Source organism: Acomys minous (assembly GCF_964271855.1).
Source record: "Acomys minous genome assembly, chromosome: 12".
NCBI classification, from domain to species: Eukaryota; Metazoa; Chordata; class Mammalia; order Rodentia; family Muridae; genus Acomys; species Acomys minous.
In genome coordinates this window covers 77527753-77546763 of record NC_140493.1, presented here as the reverse complement: position 1 = coordinate 77546763, position 19011 = coordinate 77527753, and the positions used below count along the sequence as shown (strand labels likewise).

The window sequence follows — 19011 nt, the reverse complement described above, 5'->3', positions numbered from 1 at the left end:
TTATCCGGTGCCTTCTGAAGCCACCTCTGCTGTGAATATGTCTGTGGGCACTTGGATAGACCCAGGCTTGGCCTGTTTGTAGAACTTCCTGTCACCTGCTCATTTATACCCACTTGCCTGAGGTGACCCAAACTCACTTTGAACTCTCGGCCATCCTCTTGCCTCAGCCTTCTGAATGGACTGACTCAGGCTCGGCAAGGTGGTTGAGTAGGTACAGCTGCTTGCTGCCACAGCTGATGACCTGAGCTCAAATCCTAGAACTGACGTGATGCCAAGGAGAGGACAGCCTTGAAATTGTCCTTTGACTTCTACCCAACAAACAAACAAACAAGCAAACAAACAACCATTCAGCCGGCCCTCCACATGACTCTAAAAAGAAGGAAGAAAAGACCAAAGCTTATATAATTATACTAAATGAAAAAGGATCTTATAATAAACTCCATTTCTCCTAGAGGTAAAGTCCTGTTTCCGAGACAAGACTGGCAGATTGCTTTTAGGCATGTTTCCCTTTGGGTATTAGCATCTCTCTGCTCGTGGCTCCCACCATTATACCGGGAGCTTGAGGGCCTCAGGAAGGGAGCTAGGCCTGGCACGGGTTGGATGCATGTCTGAGGGTGTCGGGCTCAGCTGCCTCCTGAGGAGAGCCCTGGGAGAGCTCAACTCTCCTTGGCTTCAGATCCTCAACTCCCCTAAAAGAATGGCTCCTGCACGGTCCTTCCGCACACACGTGCTATGAATGTGGCTCAACCCATATGCAGTCACACAGACACATCACATGGGGGCTGCATGCTAATTTTATTTGCATATATGATCCCCTCCACTCTGAACTTGAATGTAGGGGTTGTGACCTTCTTCTCTCCCCCCTCACCCTCCAGCTATGACCGGAAGCTGAGGCCACTCTTGTCCCTTCCCGGGTCCAGTTCCCTTGACAGAAGATCTGCCCACCCCACCCTCTGAGACTTTCCTTCTGGTACTTTTCCATCTTTCTCTCATAGCTTCCCGTGAGGCCCCTGGCCTTGTCTCAGTCTCGGTGGGCGATTTGGGTGGCCACTCTTCCTCCGCCCTGGGTCATGGTGTGAGACCAGGAAATGGTGGAGAGGGTTGGGGTGGGGTGGGGGTGGGGAGGGGAGAATCAGGAAGGATGAAGCATGAGGTTGAGAGAAGGCAGCCTTGCAGGGAATGTAAGAATTCTCAACTTGGAGATGCTCTGTGCTCACCTAGGTGGGAGGCCTTGACTTGTCTTCCCTGACGAGGTGTACAAGGAGAGGGATAATTGCTTCTGAGCATGTGCTTGTATTGGTGCCCTAGGTGTACGTATGAAGTCTCTTGCTGCTCACTTCTCCTGGATGAACGCCTTTGATGGGGTGGGGGTGGGGGGCGCATGGTGGTAACCAGGGTAACCTCCCCTCCCCACCTCATTCTCATCACCTAATGCCGATGGAGAGCTCTACAGGGCCAGCGCATCACTCACACAATTATCCCTGGAGGTAATGGGTTTGGAGAGCCAGGGCTGCAGCCTAGTGGTGCTGAGGGGCTGAGGCCTGGGGAGCTGGAAGCCTAGCCAGGTTCACTCAGGCTGAAGGAGGAGTTGGACTCGCCCTCCTCCATCCATGGGATACAAGGAGGGGTAGATGGGGGTCTCAGATACTATCCCCCCCACCCCCCCAATCCTCAAAGTGACAGACTAGGGCAGATCTTGCTATGGCAGTTGGTCCTCAACCCAAGTCTTATTTGAAAGAAAGTCTTCTGTCTGATTTGAAGGCCATGTTTGTATCCTAACCATCCACTTTGAAATCTTCTTCCCAAGTCCCACTGAAGGTTTCTCGTTTGGGGACAGAATGCCAGGTCCTGCATTCCCTCTCCAGGCTTCAGTTCTTTCCCTGGAGCAAGGGGTGATGGGAAGGAAGTGGCCAAGGGTCAGGGGCCTCATTCTCCCAGCTCCAGACAGAAGCCAATGCCTAGGCCTAGGACCTTCAACTTATACCCTTCTTTTTTTTTTTTTTTTTTTTAATGATTTTACTTTTTCTTTGAGAATTTTCTCCAACATATTTTGATCATATTTCCCCCCAGCTCCTCTCAGATCTTTCTTCACCTCCCTATCTACCCAACTTCTGGTTCTTTCTCTCTCTTAAAAACAAACAAGGCCCCTGCCCAACAACAACAACAACAACAACAACAACAACAACCAAAGCCCACCAAAAACATGGAGTCTGATGCGTATGTTGTGTTGTATGCCTGAGATTTCTATAGAAAGGTCAGAGTATGAGTTAGTATGTGCACGTGGGTGGGAGAGACAAACCCACAGACAGACCGACAGAGACATAGAAAGCAGCTGCGGTAGGAAGGGCTCCATGGAAGGGGTGGGCTTTCCCAGGAGTAGGGGGTTGATACCAGTAATTGAGGATGGAGCAAAGCACTAGGTCCAGGGCCCAGATCTCCAGACAAGATTGGGGAACAGGATCCAATGTCTGGGTGTGCAAACTCAGAGCCTGGATATCTCTCTGCCTCCTGCCAACCCGCCTCAGCTCAGGCTCAAATTTGCATTTAAATAGAGATTTTTTTTTTTTAATGAGAAGGACCCAAGGGAGCCCCCAGACTATTAAGTTTTCTTCTGGGGGCTGTGTGAGCCTTCTTCGTTCTCCCCTCCACCTCAGCCTCCCACCCCTCCTCCCCCAGCTGTCATATTATTCTGTGGCCATATATTCTGCGGGCCAGATGAGGCCCTGGCTCTGACAATCTGAGGGCACTTGTGGGGACAATGGGACGAGAGCTCCTGGGAGGCTAGAGACCGCCAAGTCCTCGACCCCCGTGCTCCTATCTCTTTGTCTGCTTGTGGCCTGAGTGCTCCACCCAGGACTCTTTTTTATCTTTCTGCTGGGCCTGGGCTGCCAGGCCTGTTGCTGGCTCCTGGCTGCAAGCCAGAGTGCAGAATCCATGTTACCATCCAACCTGGCCAGAGTGCTCAGTCACTAGGGGTCAAGAGACGAGGTTTGAGTCACACGTCTGCCATACCTAGGCTGTGTGGCTTGGACAAATTCCTCAACCTCTGTGAGTCCCAATTTCCCCATCTGTGGAAATCAAATCATCCTCGTGGGTGGGTGTGAGGTTGGGTGAGGTAACGCAGCCCCTTTAGCATGGTGTGGGAGCAGGAAGATACAGAGCAACCGCCAGACAGACAGGCCCTCGGAGTCCAGGTTGAGAGGGTTGCTTAGGTTGAAACTTCAAGGGGAGGGTCAGTGCTGCAGTAGGAGGCGTAGGGTGTGAGGCTGAGGATGGGGGTTGCCTTTCTTGCGTCTTCTTGATCAACCAGAGGTCGGCCTATCTCCAGCTCAAAGTTTTCCTTGTCTGTCAGTTGGTGATTCAGAGATAAAACTCACTTTAGTGGAGCTTGGGTGGCTGAGATGGCAAGTTTAAGGCCAGCTTGGACTAAACATTGAGATCCTTTCACAAAACAAAGCGACAACTCCCCTCAAAGGATTCTTGTGAGCACTAACCGGTAGAGCCATGTGCACACAGTTGGGGAAAGAGATGCAGGAGCCGAGGAGGACAGGGCAAGCAGACAGGTTGGAAGGGTGTTCTGGAACCTGGAAGATGTGTGAGGACAGGAGTTGGGGGAAGCCCTCGGGGGTCAGAAGCTCCAGGGGAGCTGTGACAGGTCCTAGGGTCCCCACCTGGTGGGGTGGGGTGGGGGGGTTCTGGCAGCCCTAGACAGAAAATGAGGCAGCTGTACTCTGTCACAGTGATGCAGGTGTGAGCACCATAGCTGATGGCTGAAGGAGCCTGGGAGGGAAACTGAGGGAGAAAAGTCAGCTCAGGTGGTCCCCAGCTTATGTTACTGGTGCTAGAAGGTGGAGGTGAGATGTGACAGGTCCTTGGCCACCTGGGATGAGATGGGAAATGGGACAGGAGGAGACTCATGAGTGGGATGTGCAAATGAAGGAAACACACACACACGTACAAGCACACATGCACTCACACACGCAGCACACGCACACATTCACATATGCACTCACACATGCAGCACACACACATGCACACATGTACTTACACACACACACACACACACACACACACACACACACACACACACACTTCCACACGCATGCAAACACATAGTCTCCAGGCTTCAGCTCAGATCAGTCTTGGCATCTCAACTGTCGGAGCATGGTCCAAGAATGGATGGAGTCACATGAAATTTCTGAGTGTCTGTGAGAAAACGCCCAAAACAAACAAAAACAAACAGGAAGAGAGTCTTGTGACCCCAGTTTCTTCAAAAAATACAAAACTATTCTTGGAATGTGCTCTTGTGCCCTCCCAGGTATAGCAGGTGGGAAGTGAGTTTGCTTTTGACTATTCATTACAACAGGCTATTGGAGTTTGTTTGCATGCCTCTCTGGAAAAGATGTGTTTTTGACATGCGCAGCTTGCCTACTGCATACAGTTTATCCTGGTGATTGGACACTTTACTCAGGTGACGCTTAACTCTCAGTGCATAAGATGTCGGACGCTCTGACTAAAGCTGGATTTCGAGTGAGACTCTAAGTCAGCCTCATTTTTAGGCTCCACTCTCCCAGGCTGTCTGTCAACTAGAGCGGTGAACACTCAGCCTGCAGTAGCAGCGATGGCTCCTTCACTAGAAAAAGTCTGTGTCCTCCCCTTTCTTTACTCCATTTCCCTCCCTTGCTGTCTTCCTCCATCTCTTCTTCCTTTCTTGGCTTTTCACAGAGGGTGGCATTGAACTTCTAACCCATCTGCCACCATTTCCCAAGTGCTGGGATCACAGTTTTGCCCCACCACACCTGCATCCAACCCCCTTTTTTTAATTTCTAAGGAAATAATGTTTTAAAATAAATTTTATTCTTATCTATTTATTTGTGTGTGGGTAAATTTTTGCTGTTGGGTGTGTGCGGAGATCAGAAGACGATTTGTAGGAATTGTTTTGTTTTTTTTCCCATTATGTAGGTCCTGGGGCTTGAACTCATGTGGTCAGGCTTGGCAGCAAGCGCTTTTAGCCACTTGCTGGCCTTCTGAGGAAATAATGTCCTAAAGACGCAATTGAAGTGTCCTGCTGTTTGTTCTGGCTCATTCAAAAAGAACCAGGGGAAAATGGAGCCCTCAGAAAAGGCTCAGCCCTGTGGGGTGCTGCTTTCTATGAACAATAAAAGGCATCGCTTTCCTGCGGGCACAGACTCTTACCAGGGCAAAGCTTGGCCAGTCAGCACAACAAAGATTGGCCTTTGGCCTTCTCTTGCCCTTTGTGCAGTGAACAAACTGAGCCTCCACATGGAGCCATCCTTCACCTGGGTCCTCAGTTAGCTGTGCTTTGCTCCTCACACACCTTTCCTGGCTTCCTCTCTAACTCCCTTCTCTTTTCTCCTCCTTTTCAGACCATTCACCGCATGTCCAGATGTGTCTCTGTATAGCAGCTGTCGGCGTGCAGTGCCTGGGTGGTGTGTGTGCACTGCCGTGCCTACAGGGGATGTGTTTTCCTGCTTTTCTCTTGGGGCTTGGCCCATTGTAGGAGCTCAGAGTTGTGATTTTGTTGTGTGAGTTGCCTGTGTCCCCAGCATCTCCGCTCCGTGGGCCCCTAAACTCCTCCCTTATCTAGGTTGGAAAGGAAGAGGGCTAGAACAGATCCTATGAGGCTGATGATGGCCTAGAAGCCTCGGCCTAGGGACCAGGCTTCCTTAGAACCTTTAAAAGGGGCAAACTGAAGCTGGGCGTGGTGGCGCACGACTTTAATCCCAGCACTCGGGAGGCAGAGGCAGAGGCAGGTGGTGAACTCACAGTGGTGAGTTCGAGGCCAGCCTGGTCTACAAAGTGAGTCCAGGACAGCCAAGGCTACACAGGGAAACGCTGTCTTGAGGGGGGAAGAAAAGGGTATGTGTGTGTGTGTGCAAACTGGGGCTGCCTTTCCCAGTCTGCCCAGTTGGCCTAAGCCATTTCCTGTGCTTTCTCCTTAGGCCTCCTCAGGCCTCTAGGTCTGGAGTTGGCAGGCCTGGGATGGGGAGGGGTGGCTGGGAGGAGACGCAGAAGCCTGAAGAAGCTGGCAGGGGCTGGAGGCCCCTGGGACCCCTTCCCACAAGGGCAGAGGCGGCACCAGCTGCGCCACAGAAGAAATATTCCCCAAAGTCAGAGTGGCCGTCTCGTATTTTAAGTGGCCCTTATTTATCACCATTCTCCTGGGCTCTCTTTCTCAGCAAACGATGATAAAAGACAGTAGTGAGGGGGGCATGGGGGGGCGGGGTTGTGGCTGGCGCTGCAGCTGGCGGAGTGGCAGCACCAGGAAGCAACATAGTGATCTGCACACACGGAGCTCAGTCACACACACACACACACACACACACACACACACACACACACACACACACTACACAGACTCAGCCATGAAGACTGACCATAGTCAAAGACACCTGAAGACACCCACACCACAAACACACACATAGCCTGTCACATGCCCAGGACATGTTCTCAGACACATAGGCCAACATGTATGCACAGTGCACATACATGTGTGATATACATACATTCTCAGATGCCCTTCCTACCAGCAGGTGACACTCACCCCTGATGAGTACCATGCTACCGCATGTTTGCTCCCCTTCAGGATGAGTCTGTGTACTCCTGATTTTTTGTTTTTGTTGGTTTTTGAGACAGGATTTTCCTTTTTTCCACCTTGGCTGTCCTAGACTCACTTTGTGGACCAGCCTGGCCTCGAACTCGAAGCGATCCGCCTGCCTCTGCCTCCCGAGTGCTGGGATTAAAGGTGTGTGCCACCACGCCTAGCCCGCACTCCTGACTTTAAGGCTGTACCAATGTCACGTCAGCCGGCACACACGTGTTCTTTATTCCTCGCTCACTCATGGCCACGCAAATACCTGGTCTAACTGAAACAAATGAATGTCTAACCTCCTATCACACACATAGAAACTAATGAAAACTGGATCTTAGACAGTAAAAAAATAAAATAAAATAAAATAAAACCCCACAGAACTTCATTAAAAACAAAACAAAACATAGGAGAAAGCCTCTGGGAAGAGAAGCAGGCAAAGTTGTTGAGAGAAGGCAGTCACAGTTGTAGGGTTTTTGGTTGTTGTTTTTGTTTTTCCAGACAGGGTTTCTCTGTGTAGCCTTGGCTGTCCTGGACTCACTTTGTAGACTAGGCTGTCCTTAAACTCACAGAGATCCACCTGTCTCTGTCCCCCCCCCCCCCTTTAAGTGCCTGGATTACAGATGTCACAGCTGCAGTTTTACACAAAGCCACAGCACAGGCTTTAAGTGAAAAAAATCATAGCGTCTTCCCTCCTGTTTCTAAAATACAACTAACCGAGTTACCATGGGTAAGTCACGAGCTTTCCTCTGAGCTCAGGTACCTTATCCTGCCGTGGAAGTGGCATTTTCCCTACCTCTCAGAATGCCTGTAAAGCCCGGGCCAGGGGGAAATACCCATCGCAGGCTGTATGTGATGCCACAAGGCTGGCTATGTAGGGGATTGCTGCCCGCACACCTAGACATGATTCTACGAGGCAGTCCATACCCCCACACGTTCCTGCTTCTCACTGGGGGAAGGCACTGGAACAGTTCAACCTCCTCTTCTGCCCCCCTAACCCCATACCCTGTTCCCCCACCAGCTTCCCAGTTGCCAATCAACCTCTCTCCCCAGACTCAGCCCATTAGTGCAGCTCCCTGGGGGAATCTATTTTTTAAAGGTTATTAGCAGATTATTGGTTCTTTATCAACCTCAGGCCTCAATCTCCAATCTCCCAATGAAGCTTTTGTGCCCTAATAAGATGCACTTGATAATCTTGGTGTGAGGGTGGTGGAGGACTTGCTGGGGGGGGGAGGGGGGGGAGAGGAGGGAAGGGTTAACCACACGGCCCCAGCCCCCACCCCATCGGTCCTCAAATAGCTGAACTACTGTATGTTGTAGTTTTCAACTGCAAATCATCTTTAATAGCAGACATCACGGGATGGCTCATTACATTAAAGCTATTTTTCATGCTATCTCCTGTAATATCCTCTAATCCAATGCGTTTCAAATCACCTCGGGCTAAAATAAGAGACATAGCGATGTAATAGCCTAGTGTATTAGTGGGTTAATTGCCCTGTTGTACTCTTTCTAGTAGCTATCTCTGGAATGACTTCTATATTAATTGTAAATTGCTTAATACATTTAACTCCTTGCCACCGCCCCGTCCCCTAACGAAGGAGGCCACTGCCCGGTGTCTTGATGGGAGTGAGACGGGGTAGCTTGTGGGCATTCCTTTCCAACTCAGCCTCCCCCTCCTCCCCATGTCTCCTTGGCCCAAGCTGGAAGAGGAGTCCCAGAGGGTACTTCCGTTCCACACGAGGAAGATCAGCATTTATTGAGCACTTACTATATCCCACTGTTAACAGCGCAGGCCCATGACTAGACCTCTCCTCCAAATGCCATCTCAGTGGAGCCTCACAAGAACCTTGCGTAGTCCCATAGAGGTCATGTGTGGCTTTGTCCAAAGAGCTGCGAATCCTGGAGTGGTACCCAGGCCAGAAGGCTTTCTGAACTCCAGTGACTGGGAGGGAGTGAGCAGGGTCTGGGGTTATGGTGTGGGGGTGGGGTGGGGCAGGGAGGGGGGCTCCGGGTCTGGAAGTGAAAGGCTTGACTTGAGGGAGAACCCTCTGGGACACTTGAGAAGCTCCTTAACTCGAATCTGAAAGGAGAGGTACAACCGCTTCAAGGCATCCTCCGCCTGAGGAGAGAGAAACAGGTTCTATCCTGGGGCGGGGGGGGGGGGGGGGGGCGGACCCTCAGTCAGATGGTTTGACGCAGAGGACACAGAAATACAGAGGAAGTGAAGGAGACAGGAGGCGGAGCCGCTGGTGGGCTCTGTGCATGGGGAGGGTGCCCAGGGTTCAGCGCTCTGCTGCCGACCTCAGGCTGCCTCTCCGGCTCACTTTCACACTTCTGCCTGGTGACTCTTTCTGCAGGCAAATGTCAACACCATAGAGTGGGCCATGGCTCCTTCTCCCTCCCCCCCAACTCCCCTCCTCCCCCCCTCCCGCCCCCACTCCGAGCCTCCTTATCTTCTTTCCTCTTTTCTGGGTGGGAATAACAAGTGGGGCGCGGGAGGGGGGGCTCCTTGAAGGAGAAGCCAGAAAGAGCAGGGAGGGAAAGGGGATCAGGGCCACCGAAGAACCACGGAAACAGGGTGGCAGTGTTTACTTTCTGCAAATTAGCACTTACAACGCCCACAGCCATGCATTGCTAGCGGGTGTCCCACGGGAGTCACTTGGGTAGAAACACCACCGTGGTACAATGTTCTCAGAGTTTGGCACAGGCCCCAAGTCTGAAACGACCTAATGGATGCCTCTCTCAGCTGGAGGCGGGGGGTGGGGGTGGGGGGTGGGGGCGGGTACCCAGAACCTCTTCCTGAGATCCTGGGCCTCTTGCTCCCAAAGAAGACACCTTGGGGCAAAAGAAGAAAGCCTGAGGGAGGAAAGAGAGAGGGCGCGGCTGTACAGCGTGAGGCTGGCTGGGTCCCCTGGCCCCTTGGGGTGGCAGCGGCTGCTTTGTCGCCTGCTGGCTGGAGAGAGCAACCTTGAGCGCGGGCGTGCAGACAATGATTTAGGTGTCCGCACTGGAGCGTGAAGGTAAATGACCACATTTCACCGTCAGGAGGTGAGCCCGAGGCGCCTGCCCGACCCTCCCCCGCAAGGCCTGGGGCTGGCGAAGACAGGACTCCGACTAGCCCGGCTGTAGCCCCTGCGCAGGGCAGGGTACTCCATCCTCACTCAGTCTAGTATGGAGTTGCTGCTCCCCTTACCTTCCTACCACCTCAAACCCTCCCAAAGCAGCCGCAGAGAGAGCCCGCCCCCCCGCCCCCGCGCCCCAGAGGCTAAAATTGAAGCCATGTTACCCCTGGGAGGGTCCCCTTGACAAAGGGAGGCAGTGGGTACCTCCTGGCAGGGAGAGCTCATCCATCCAGTACTCGGGAGCCTCATTTTCACAGTGCAGATGCAGAAACTGGGGTTCAGGAGATTCAGCAATCCTCTGAAGGCCACACAGGCTGTGGGGGGGCGGGGCATGGAGGAAGTTGAGAGTTCTAGTCCTTAAGCCCCCAAGAGCTTGGATCTGGGTTTAGATGGAGCGAGAAATGATAGTATACTGTTGTCCCCAAAGTCCTGGGTTTAATAGTTCTTTAAAAACCACAGTAGTGCTGGGCTGCGGGGGAGAGGGAGTGACGGCTCAGTAGATTTAGGTGCTCATAGCAACCAAACCCGACGGCCCACGTGACAGAAGGCAGGGGAAACTGACTCAGAAGCTTGTCCTTTGGCCTCCACACCCTCACTATTGACGTGTGTACACACGCACACAGAACAAATAAAAAAAATTAAAGTACAGATCTATGGGTCTGAGTTGATATTCCTTCCTCCTTTGGGTTAAAACTTCCTTTCCAGAGAGAGAAACCTGCGGGGGCGTTGAACTCCTAGAAACCACAGCCGCCTCCAAGTTCTCATGAGAGGGGGAGTACCCAGATGAGTAATTCCTTTATTTTACAGAGAAAGTTAGGGGAGAAAAATGGGGAGCCTCCTCCCCAACCCCGCGTGTGTGTGTGTGTGTGTGTGTGTGTGTGTGTGTGTGTGTGTGTGTAGGCGTTGGTGATGGCAGGATGGCTCCCAGCTCACACTTTCTAAGCACTGCAAGAAAGCTACATACAGAGCAAGGCAGGCTGTGGGGGAGTTGAGGGAAGATGGGCCCAAGGCTCTGGCCAGGGGAACTTCCAGTCCCTGCCAGGGCATCTTTGGTTATCATTATTAGTATTTTGATGAAACAGGGTATTAACAATTATGGTCACGATAATGAATGCTTTCGTTGTATGCTCTCTACGTGTGTGAGGTGTGGCTCTGATCATGCCTGCAGCCCATTGAAATGGGGGTTGTTAGCTCTATTTTGTGGATAGGAACACTGAGGCTAGGCCCTTGGCTGCAGGCCTTGTATCTGAGAGGTGTTACAATTGCATTGGCTTGGCGCTTTGCTGGCCTTGGAGGATCCCCTTCCTGTGGTCCACTGCCTCTTTAGTCTAATATGTCTGGAGGAAACAAAGAGGTCTGATGGAGGCTTGGGGTGCTAAAAGAAACACTGTTCCTCGTTCTGCTGGAGGTTTCCTGGGATGGGTCTCCTAACCCCAGGGCAGGCCTTGGGGAATAGGGGAGGCACGAAGGGCCTAAGTTCCCAGCTGGCCTCATGGTACAGGGGCCCTCTGGGCTCCTGGCTGAGGATTGCCCTCAGCAGGGCAGGAAAGAAGTGAAGGCAGAGAGAGGAAGACCGCCCTTCATGGTGGGAAGCACATTTGGAGGGGCCAGAGGAGACATCCCAGGAATTTGCCCCACCTTAGAATGGGTCTAAATGGAGCCAAACCAACCATAAGCCGAACCTTGACACACAGAAGGCTGAGGTAGCCCTTGGTCTTTAGGCCCCAGTTACCATGACAACTTCAATTGATGATATTTATTGAATGCCTACTTCATGCCCCAGACTGTGCCAAACCTTCTTTTTTTCCTTTTCCTTTTCCTTTTCTTTTCTTTTCTTTCTTTCTTTCTTTTTTTGGTTTTTCAAGACAGGGTTTCTCTGTGTATCCTTGGCTGGCTTGGACTCACTTGGTAGACCAGGCTGGCCTCGAACTCTCAGCGATCCGCCTGCCTCTGCCTCCCAAGTGTTGGGATTAAAGGCGTGCTCGCCACCACGCCCGGCTTGTGCCAAACCTTTAAAAAATACCCAGCGTCTTCATGCTTGCTAGGAACCGCACGTGTGACAGATGAGTGGTACATGAGAAGCGTAGCTCCCTCAGCAGAAGGGCGAGGTAGCTAGAGAAGGGATCGACCCCTTTGGCCCCTCAGACCCCTGCAGGCCTTCAGTGGGTGCGCTTTGCACTGTTACCCCTGCGTTCAGTGGGTGGAGGTTCCAGGCTGGGGCCACATTGCTTTTCTTCCCATCATCTCTGTGCTTGGCTCCCTCAGGTGCTTCTCCCGCCACCGGCTCCCTCCCGAATCTGTCCTTGTACCCAAGTCCCGGGCCCCTGTCTGGAACTGTGTGCGTGGATGCATATGTCCGCATAGGGACGTGATGAAGGGGAGCAGGTGGTTCCAGTAGTGTCTCCCCACTGTGATGGAGACAGCGGGGGGGGGGCTGGGGGGGAGGGGTAGATCAAGGGAAAGTAAGCCTGAGGTCTGTGGGGGGGGGAGATCCAGGACCCCACCCCAGGCACCCCAGGCCCTGCTATTTCTTACCTGCCTAGGCCAACGTCTTTTCAACACTGTGAAGACAGATAAAGGGAAAACTGGGGGATAGTCCTCTGTGCGGGCCCCTCTTCAGTTTAGAATTTCTGATGCACACAGTGCCCTGTCTGGTGAGGCATCCGTTGCCTCCTGACCTAACCCCATTATTAAACAAATAAGGAAAGGGATGGACAGAGAAGAGGAGTGCCTTGCACAAGGTCACTCAGCAAGTTAGCAAGCAGCAGGCCTGTCAGAGCGTGAGGAGGCTGGGAAGGTAGGCCAAGGAGAACCTCACAGGGGCCCTGTTGAGATTGGAGGGGTTCGGAGGAGGGAGGGGTATCCCCTTCCTCATTTTTCCTGAGGTATAGTCAGCTAGCTCCCTGGCTGTCCCCCCTCTCCCCACCCCCCACCCCCCTCACGCACCGGGTGGAATTGTCTTAACGCAGCAAATTGTTCATACACATGTAAGCAAATATCTTCTCAAATTATCTCTTATCACCAAACAGGCTGCGATGCTCACCGGCTGGAGGGCCGAGGTTGTCTTTCAATCCACTCACGGTGGGGAGGGGGAAGGGAGGCGGGGGGGGGGGGTGTGGGTATGTGGGAGGGTGGCTGACACCAAAAATAAACCAGCGGAGTGGGGATGGTTGTCGCAAGGGGCAGAGCGAAGTTGTCAGGCGGCTCTAGCGCGTGAGGCGGCAGGACGATAATGTGGCATGACACTTCTGAAATGAGCGGCCCGTTGCCATGGTGAGCAGCCAGGAGGGACAGGCTCTCCCGAGGCTGAAATAAAACATGCTTTAAATGATGTTTGATTAGAATTTAGATCATGTAACCGAATACCTCAGTCCTCTTCCCTCTGCTTTTCTGCTTTTCTTCTTCAGTCTCTTTTCTTCCCTCCATCCATGCCTCTCTCCATCCTGGGAAGATAGAGATACACACATCCACATATGCACACAAATGCAATGTAATTCATGCACACACACACACACACACATAGCTATACATACATGTGCACATACAAAAATAATTGTATACACATGCACACATACACAAATGTGTGCAAACATTATATACACAAGAGCACACAGGCATAAAAACTTGCATGCTTGTGTGTACACATGTCTGTACACACATACTCTTTTCTTCTCCCCAATTGTTCTGATGGATTTGGGTTCAGAAAACCAAGCTTAGAGCAGATGCTGGGGACTCTTTATAGGGTCACAGTATTGACCCAGGGGTGAAGAGTTTGACTCTTAGCAACAAAATGACAATCCAGATGGCTCAGGCATCCTGGTTGGGTAGCTCCCTCAAAATGCAAGTTCATGCTTTGTTCTCACGGAAGGTCTTTGCCTCGCCATGGCCAAACCCATTTTCTAGCTGAGACACCGAGGCCAAAGAGTCCAAATATCTTGTCCAAAATCAAGCACACATAGGGCTAGAGCGATGGCTTGTGGTAAAGAGCATTTGTTGGTCTTGTAGAGAGGACCTGAGTTTGGGTCCCATGACTCAGGGTGGTGGCTTCCAACTGCCTGAGGAGAAATGACTCCTTTGGGCCTCCTCAGGCACCTGTATACATGTGGCATATACTCACCCAGATACATACACATAAATAAAACAAAAATTATTTTGTCTTAAAAGATCAAGCACCAGCAGAAACACATCTGGGACTTCCAGGGCTGCCCCTGGGGCTCGTGGAAGGAGCCACTGAGGAGAGGGCACATTTGCTTTTCCCATTCCCATGTGCTCTGGGAGCCAGCTTTGCAGTTGGCTTTGGCCTGCGTGAACTGCTCAGAGGCGGGCAGGATAGCCCTGGCCTGCTTCGACAGGCTTTTACGTGGACTGATTTTCTGCCCTTTTTCTGTTTTGGTAACAGACTTGTGTTATATTGGTGGTATTTTTCCAGGGCATGCTGCCCAGGTTGGGAAGACAGCCAGTCCTGGCTAGAGGCGCTGGGTTGAAAGGGTAGAGTGGGTGACGGAAGGCGGACACTCTGGACAGGGCCAGCTGGGGTCTTCTGGAATCCCATTATTTTTACTGCCCTGGATTTTCTTGGAAGCCCTGGAGAGGAGGATCACCATCCTGTTCTGGGTCTAAGAGACATGTCTGGCTCCAGTGTGTCTATCTTCCTGATAGGCCAGGGCCTTCAGATTGTGTATTAGCCAATCTGTCCGTTAATCCCATTATGTAGATATATCCATATCTCCCATATGTGGACGTATCACCATAGATATATCCAGTACTTGCTGTGTCCTGGGACTCAAACAGGCAGACAGATAGACAGGTAGGCAAACAGACTGACACACAGACACACAGACACACACAGACAGACAGACAGAGAGACAGACAGACAGACAGACACAGATACACAGACACACACACACAGACACACACACAGACACACACACACGCACACACACACACACACACACACACACACACACACACACACACGGGGGTGGGGGCCGGCTAGGCTCCATTTGTACCATATGTTCTGATGGAGATGTGTTTAAGTGATATGGGGTGTGTGGAGGGGAGCACTCTGTGTCTAGCAGGACCATACAAGTCTTCCCAGAGGAGGTGATGCTTGAATAAAGGGAGACGCGGGCAGAGGCAGCCAAGGCCAGACCTTGATTGCAAAGGTCCAACCTCATCCAATATGCTAGATGCTCCCTAGACAGGCAGTGAGTCTTCCACGAGACTCCATCTGTTTTTTTGTTTGTTTGTTTGTTTGTTTTGTCTTAGGTTAGGGATTGAACCTAGGTCCTAGGACATGCCAAGCCAGCGCTTTTTTTTTTTAAAGATTTATTTATTATTATGTATACAGTGCTCTGCCTACATGTACATCTGCAGGCCAGAGGAGGGCACAGATCACATTAGAGATGGTTGTGAGCCACCATGTGGTTGCTGGGAATTGAACTCAGGACCTCTGGAAGAGCAGTCAGTGCTCTTAACCGCTGAGCCATCTCTCCAGCCCCAAGCCAGCGCTTTATTACTAAGCTGCACCCCCTCCCCACGTCTCGAACTAAACTTTCAAAACAGAGACTGAGGCCTGGGTCCCACACCCTCCCAAGACTGGGTGTTCATCAAGCATGGCGATACGCTCTCTTTCTTTTGTCCTTTGCTCCGAGTGAGAAGGCATTTATTTCCTTTCTTACCTTGTTAATTCTGCGAAACTAGAGACCCCCTCCCCCCCTTGTACCCGTGTGCTTCCCTACTGCGCAACACAGCTCTTCCCATAGGAAAACCGAGCCAACATCAGGCTGGAGGTGTGGCTCAGTGGTAGCGCATTTGCCTAGATTTCATGAAGCCTTGGGTTGGATTCCCCAGCACCAAAAGAAAGAAAAGAGAGTCAACATTGATTGAGTCCTCCTTGCTGTGTGTCTGGCACTGTACTCGGTGCCTTTCATGGTATATTATGTCCTTCAGTCTTTATGGCTCTAGAACAGTCGTTCTCAATGGCCCTCATGCTGTGGCCCTTTAATACAATTTCTCACGTTCTGGTGACCCCTCCCCCTACCATAAGATTATTTTTGTTGCTACTTCATAGCTGTAATTTTGCTCCTTTTATGAGTCAGAATGTAAGTATATGTGTTTTCCAATGGTCTTAGGCCACCCCAAGGGGCCCTCGACCCACAGACTGAGAACCACTGCTCTAAAGGAAGGTGCCACCACTGTCCCCATTTCATAGCTGAGGAAACTACAGAGCTGGAAGGGCAAGTAGCTGTACCCTGGTGGTATGGCGCCTCTCTCCAGCTTTTCCCTCCTCGCTTTCTTTTACTGGCCACGAGTTAGTGTCCTATAACATACTTGATTGTACGATCTGCACGTTCCGAAATCTCAATGTCTCCCCAGGCCCCGAGGGTGCAGTTTAGAGTCACTGAGGGTTCTCTAAAGCCCCAAGGCCCTGTGGCACTAAGCCTGCTTTTCTGGTCTGACACGTCCCATATGTCCTTGCTCCGGGTGGGTCAGTTCTTAATGTCCTTGTTTACCTGTACCTCCACAGCTCTGAGTGTCCACCACAAATGATCACACCCGCTGCCCCCCCCCCCACTCCAATCCGGCCCCAGTCAATGCCTGCTGACTAGGCTTTTTCCAACGACTTTGACAGCTCCAGCAAGCACTTCCCTCTCTGGAGTAGCTTTCCTGACCATCCCTCCAGAAGGCCGCGATATGCACTTTAGACTCAGGCTGTCGGTTTGTTTCTGTTATTTCCTCAACTTAACTGCAGGCTTCCGGAAGAGCAGACTGTGGTGCAATCATTGTGACAGTCTACCTTCTAATCAAGGCCGTCTGTTACAGCACCAAAGACGCCCTGCCCACGATGCCCGCTGTGCTCAGTCTGTGGCCCCGAGATGCTCTAGCAGAGGCACTGGGTAGGGAACCAGAAAGAAAAACTGGAGGCTACCCACAGCTTTCGGATTAACTTCCTCCCTCAGGGGCAGTGTCCTTCTGGGAGGAGGGGCCAGAAACACAGCTGCGTGGAGCAGAGGGAAGGGGAGCCAGAGGCCTGCAGGGCCTGAGTGGGGCCGTAGTGTGGAGACTGAGTGCCGTGGAGATGAAACAGAACCCTGGAGGAGTGTCATTGCTGTGGAGAAGCCTAAGGGAGATCTAGAACTGACTCTTAAAGAAAGAAAATGGTCCCCAAAGGCTCGTAGGGAGCGGCACTATTAGGGGGTGTGGCCTTGTTGAGTAGGTGTGGCTTTGTTGCAGGAAGTGTGTCACTGGGGGTGGGGCTTTGAGGTCTCAGAAACTCAGGCCGAGCCCAGAGTCACTCTCTCCCTGTTGCCTGCTGATCCAGACGTAGAGCACTCAGCTACATCTCCAGCACCAGGTCTGCCTGCACCCTGCCATCCTTCCTGCCATGATGACAAAGGACTAAACCTCTGAACTGTAAGCCAGCCTCAAGGTAATGCTTTCCTTTATAACACTTGCCTCGGCCGCCATTTGATCCCATGGCAGGCAAGCATGCTACCACTGAAGCGCATTCCCAGCCCCAGGAGCTACGTTTAGATACTCTTCTAGACAGAGCAACAGAGCTAGGGGCAGGTTATGGAAGGCTGACTGACCAGTGAGAACTAAGCTTTTTAGGAATGTGGGCTGTGAAGCGTTGTGATGAGGTTCAGCTGGTAGGCTATTTGCCTAGCATACGTGAGGACCTGGGGTCGGGTGCCAGCACCACATAAAATTGGGTGTGATTTCCCACATCTGTAGTTCAAGGTCACCCTTGGCTACAAGGTGAAGTCTAGGCCAAGTGGGTCGCAGGCGCTGGAATATGGGTTATTGCTTAGGAGTCCCTGTGTTGTCCAAGTGGCTAACTGAACACAGCGGCCTTCACTCTAGCTTCAGGGGATCTGATGCCCTCTTCTGGTCTCCCTAGGTACCTGCATGCCTGTGCACATAACACATATACAAACAAACACAAAAACCAAAAAACTAAATTTGAGAGAGAGGGCAGAGGAATAAAACCAAGAACCCAGAAACTCTGAGGAGAGAGAGGAAAAAGGGAAAGAAAGGGCTGATCTGACCCAGAATCAACCTTCACCCTAAACCTCTGACCTATCTCTGAATGGGTTCTTATGGCCACTGAGTTCCATGTTTCTGGGTGAGGGAGGCTCACAAGGCTAGACAGTGATGCGTATGCGGTTCATCTCTGTCCCTGAGGTCAGAAGTGGCCTGTGCCATGGCCTTTGGACGTACTAGGACCCAGATGGTAGTTTGGTTTTTGGTTTTTAGCTTAAGAGTCCCCTTACCCTCTTCCAAAGCCTAAAATGGGAGGAATTGGGGTGGTGCCAGGAGACAGGAGGGGGTGGCCAGGGCACTTGGACTATTGATCGTGAAGCCTATGATTAAGGACAGTGTTCACTGCCTGTCTTGCTCTCCGAGTTTCCTGCATCAGTGTGGGTGGCTCGCTGCTAAGGGACAGCCTTACAACAAAGAGTAACTTTATTTTGATCCCGGGAGCTCAGGCTTGGCACAACCCGGAAGAAGCAGGCTGCTACAGGAATTGGGAGCCTGGGTCCCTAAGCTCATTTGGTGGTTGGCAAGCCCCTTAGCTTCACTGTGTGCCTCAGGATCTCTGTCGATAAAGTGTGGGCGCCCAGAGTCCATTTTGCTCAGTAGGTGCCGTGTGACTGATTTGAGGGGGATAAAATCCACTGTTCAACTGTGAGTTGGGGGAGGGGATGAATTCAGCAACCGTTTGGTGAGATGGGCCCTCTGCCCCCCTTCTGCCTGGGGGGTGAAGGAGCTCAGGAAGGGCTGCCTTTCAGGCACCTTTGGCGGAAAGAAGCCTTTGCATCCTCATTTCCCACCAATCGTCTTGGTGCCCAGCAAAAAAAAAAAAAAAAAAAAAAACCCAAAAAAACAAAAAAACCCAAAACATAGTAATACTAGTAAAATCAACAACTCAGGCTGGGAATGTGGCCCAGTTGGTAGACTGCTTGCCCAGCACACGGGAAGCCCTGGGTTTGACACTGCAGGACTGCGTAAAACTGGGCTTGGTGGTACAAGCCTGTAATCCCAGCACACAGGAGGTAGAGCCAGGGAGAGTGAGAAGTTTGAGCTCATCTTCTGCCACATAGCATGTTTCAGGCCAGCCAGAACTACATGAGAACCTGTGTCAAAAGCAAGTCAAACGTCGGCCCCCATTTCTTGAGGCTTTACTCCACACCGACCTCTGGCACCAGGACTTGGGCTGTGCTGACTTCCTGCCCTACGGCTGTATGGACAGGACATGGGCACTGTTTTGGTGTA

At 51.7% G+C, this 19011-nt stretch overlaps 1 long non-coding RNA gene across 1 annotated transcript in view; it reads left to right on the top strand.

Annotated features, from left to right (window-relative positions):
- Positions 1 to 17024: 17024 nt before the first annotated feature.
- LOC311579738 overlaps positions 17025 to 19011 on the top strand; it is a 63972-nt gene continuing 61985 nt past the window's right edge. The window contains exon 1 of the long non-coding RNA XR_014773238.1: positions 17025 to 17164. This is a non-coding gene — a long non-coding RNA (uncharacterized lncRNA). The remainder of the gene's footprint in view (positions 17165 to 19011) is intronic.